Source organism: Salvelinus sp. IW2-2015, linkage group LG17, assembly GCF_002910315.2.
Source record: "Salvelinus sp. IW2-2015 linkage group LG17, ASM291031v2, whole genome shotgun sequence".
Classification (NCBI taxonomy): Eukaryota; Metazoa; Chordata; class Actinopteri; order Salmoniformes; family Salmonidae; genus Salvelinus; species Salvelinus sp. IW2-2015.
Genome location: NC_036857.1, coordinates 23,056,300 through 23,061,006, shown reverse-complemented (window position 1 = coordinate 23,061,006; position 4,707 = coordinate 23,056,300).

Sequence of the window (4,707 nt, the reverse complement as noted above, 5' to 3'; positions counted from 1 at the left end):
TTGGAAAAATTACTTGTGTCATGCACAAACTAGATGTCCTAACTGACTTGCCAAAACTATAGTTTGTTAACAAGAAATTTGTGAAGTGGTTGAAAAATGAGTTTTAATGCCTCCAACCTAAGTGTATGTAAACTTCCGACTTCCACTGCATATGTGTCTGAGTGAGGAGGAGGTGGGTGGGGGGGCAACAGACAGAAAGGGAGTGATGGCTACTTGTTTAACTATACTCAAGGACATATTGTATTATGGATCGTACAACTCGTAGTAGTCTTCATGTGTATGTCCACTGTAATCAGCAGCCAAAGAAACCAGACTGTTGCTGAAAATATTTACAGCTCTCACAGCTTTCACAGCTGTCCAGCTGCAGTGACTCATGGGAGAGGAGAGGAGAGCCACTACTTACATAGCTCTGCAGTGAGACAAGACAGGAAAAGCCATGTTGGAGATGTCTAGAGACAAGCTGCATTGCAAAACCTTCACTCACAAAAATAGTTTTGAGGAACAAGCAAGACCTCTACCTTTTTTAAATTATAAAACATTTGAGGAGGAAGGATAAAGTAAAACAAAAAAACATTGATTTAAACATTCACTATTTTCAATGGTTGTTTTGATAAAAGTTCCCCACTTTCCTTTGTATGAATGACTCCTATTCAGAGAGTAACATGTTTGGGTTAAACTGGGAAATATCTTAGTTGACTCCTTGGCGTCTTACGTGAATTGATATCTTTGCCATTGTCAATCTTGGTCATGATGACGTTGTTTATATTGGGAGGCGAGCTGTGAGGAGGATAAAAGAGTAGAAGATGAAGAGTTCTGGGCCCCTCTGGATGAATGGAATCCCCCTCTCTGTAAACTGAAGAAACAAATGAGAGAACCAAACTTCAGTGATGTACGGTAAACACACATAGAGAGAAACCTCAAACTCACTAACACATCATTGAATCATGTGTAGGCTACATTGTCTCCAACAAAGACCAGGATGAAAGGATTTCATTACTTAGGACCAGAACCACCATTCTACTACCAAGGGTTCCCGCCACCTGCTCCACAAGAGAGCACCCATGCTGGGGAGAGGCTGTGCCTATGCCCGACTCATTAACACAGCATGTGTCTGTAACAGTATTCCCCCCTCCAATAAAAGACACACCCTGCCCCCTAGGCTGCCTACAATTCCACCACCACTACCCCCTCCTTGTCCTGACCTCTTTGTGATATCTTTATCTTTCCACCTTTTACTAACTTTTTAATTAGTTTTGGTCAAATATAGAACAATCAGACTGAAGCAAAAAGGTAAAGCGTTTTCCCTTTTTCAACAGAAAACATATCTGATTACACAACAACAGCACACACACACGACCACTCCAAGTACCATAATAACATGTAAAAAAACGTTCCTTAGAGTGCTATTCTCTCCATGATGACAAAGAAAAAAGTGAGGAGGTAATGAATGAGAGGCAGCTGCTACCTCCACCACAACAAAGAGAAGCTCTGAATCACTGGTGTCTCCACTGGGAAAGCAAGCCACTAATCAGTAAATGAGGGATCCAGGGGGGAAAAGACTTCAGGTGGCTCAACAAAGAGTGCGTTGATTCACCTGCCTGTGGTAGTTAGTTGGGGGGGGGGGGGCTGGGGCTGCTTGCTGGGTCGGYGTGGCTATGGAGGGAGGGGTGGGGTAGAGGAAGGCTGCTAGAGAGAGAGGGTCTGTGATCAGAGAGGGCTGTGAGATGACCTCTCCTCCCTGGGTGAGTGGACACACTCTGCAGAGGCCTAATGAAGGGTCAGAAACACGGGAGAGGGAGAACACCCAACACTCTCAGGGGAAGACACCAGTATCTAAGTATCTAAGAGTCCTCTAATCTGGTGATCCGGTGACACCCTACTCAAGGTACACTGGCCATGGACACGTGTACTATCTGAAAAAGTAGACCCACATTCAGCACACTCCCATGTCCCCCTTTAAATCACAGAGCATGATCCACTATTCCACAATTACCCTACTAGCATGCTCTTGCTCGCCTATGTGAATATTAGAGGGATCTCTTCAAGCACACATTATCGATGTCATCGTTTTGATTGCAAGGCAAATTAAGTCTGCTGGTCTAATGGAAAAAGTGTCTGGCCATTAGAGACCTGAGGTATGGGGGAATACAGGAATTACCCATGAACTAACTGTACCTTCTGCAATCCCGGCTGTTGAGAGAAACGGTTAGGAGTGGGGCGAGAGTGCATCCTCTCTCATAGCCAAAACATCCCCAAGTGGTCTGTGGTGCCCACCTCCTCCTAAACGGTCTTAATTAAGTCCTCCGCCAGTAAATGGAAGCAGGAGGCAGAAAACACAATGCTTTTCCTGACTGCTAATTGAATCAATTTTGAACCTACGCACCTCAACAAGAAACAATCATTTTCATCATTAACGTTCAGGTTGTGTCTGCAGTGTGAACTTCACAACAGACGTGGTGTAGGAGAGAGAGAGCGAACGAGAAGGAGAGAGAGAGGAGAGAAAGAGAGAGGGGGGGTTACGAATAAGAGGACACATTGATCCAGAGCAGGTCATGTCCTAATAATTAACAAACCTGGCCCTCTAGTTTACATTACTGCCCAAAAATGTATGTCACTTTGGATCCCCCACCACTCCCTCTCCTCTGAGATTGATCCCAGGGACAGGAGTATAGGGTTACATTTCAAATTATTTTATCAGCAGCCCTGGAAATAATCCAAGAATGGAGTCATGTAAAATGAGTGAGATATGAGGTCTGTCCTCTCTGAAGTTCTCAGAAATTCCTTGTCAGACGTAGTTTTTAAAATCCAGATAAATGAAGACCCTGTACTATGTGATCCCCTCTCCTCCCTTTGAGGCTCGTTGGGAAAACCGCGGCACCACAGGATGGGAAGTGTTGAGCCGGAAACGCTCTAGACAGCTATGGAACGGAACAGCTGGTACAGACTGGCAGTTAAAAGAAGAGAAGAAAAAGGGGGATCGAGAAGAAGGAGGTGGGCAGCGTGACACCCTAAATCTCCACCAGAATGCGGCAGTAAATCACCCAGTCCCAGATCAGTGGGCTCAGGTGACCCCAGAGTCCAGCACATCCATCCTCAACCCCTCAACCCTGTCTCATACTGTTACTAAGGATGGGGTACCGCTTGATTAACAGAGCAATGCAAGACAAACGTGATACATACATACATGCACCAGGCAGATTATTTACAGCGGGAATAGTTTCCTTATGGAAAACATATTTATTTTATTTTTATCTTGATGACTGATTTGCTTTACTCTACATTCTCTAAATTCTACACATTACTCTACAACTCTACGTTCCAGAGTACTGTATCTCTCTTTTTAGTGGCTGGATTGACCTCCTGTCATCTTGTGATTGATAATAGAGGAAAACAAGACTGAAATGTAGACCCACTGTCACGTTCTGACCTTAGTTCCTTTTTTATGTCTTTGTGTTAGGTTGGTGAGTTGGGGTGGGTAGTCTTTTTTCTATGTTGTTATATTTCTGTGTTTGGCCTGGTATGGTTCTCAATCAGAGGCAGCTGTCGATCGTTGTCTCTGATTGAGAATCATACTTATTAGCCCCTGTTTTCCCCATTTTGGTGTGGGTGTTTATTTTCTGTGTAGTTGTAACGGATGTGAAATGGCTAGCTAGTTAGCGGTGGTGCGCGCTAATAGCCTTTCTCGGTGAGTCACTTGCTCTGAGACTTGAAGTAGTGGTTCCCCTTGCTCTGCAAGGGCCGTGGCTTTTGTGGAGCGATAGGTAACGATGCTTCGTGGGTGACTGTTGAGGATGTGTGCAGAGGGTCCCTGGTTCGCGCCGGGTCGGGGCGAGGGGACGGACATGAAGTTTAAACTGTTACATAGTGTCTGTTCACCTTGCAGAACTGTTTCGTTTTCTCCTCGTTGTTATTTTGTGTAGTGTTCAGTTTTCAATTAATTTGACGAACACTTCCCACGCTGCATTTTGGTCCTCTTCTCCTTCACCAGACGAGAATCGTTACAGAAACACCCACCAACAAAGGACCAAGCAGCGTGGGAACATGGACTCCTGGACATGGGAGGACATTTTGGACGGCAAAGGACCCTGGGCACGCAGGGGGAGTATCGCCGTCCGAAAGAGGAGCTGGAGGCAGCTAGAGCGGAGCGGCGCCACTACGAGGAATTGGCGCGAGGTAACGGGCACGAGAGGCAGCCCAGAATTTTGTTTGGGGGGGGACACGGGTAGATTGGCGGACTCAGGTAGGAGACCTGAGCCAACTCCCCGTGCTTACCGTGGCGAGAGAGTGACTGGGCAGGCACCGTATTATGCGGTGAAGCGACGGTGTCCCCAGTGCGCACGCATAGCCCGGTGCACTACATCGCAGCTCCTCGAATCGGCCGGGCTAGAGTGGCATCGAGCCAGGAGGGATGATGCCTGCTCAGCGCATCTGGTCTCCAGTGCCTCTCCTCGGCCCGGGGTATACTGCACCAGCCCTACGCACGGTGTCTCCAGTTCGCCAGCACAGCCCAGTGCGGCCTGTTCCAACTCCCCGATACTTGCCGGGCTACAGGGGAGATCCAGCCAGGACGAGTGGTGCTAGCTCTGCACTCGAGACCGCCAGTGCGCCTCCACGGTCCAGTGCATCCGGTGCCTCGCCAAGGACAAGGCCACCTGCATGTCTCCCCAGCCTGGTGAGTCCTGTGCCTTTTCCCAGAGGCAAGCCTCC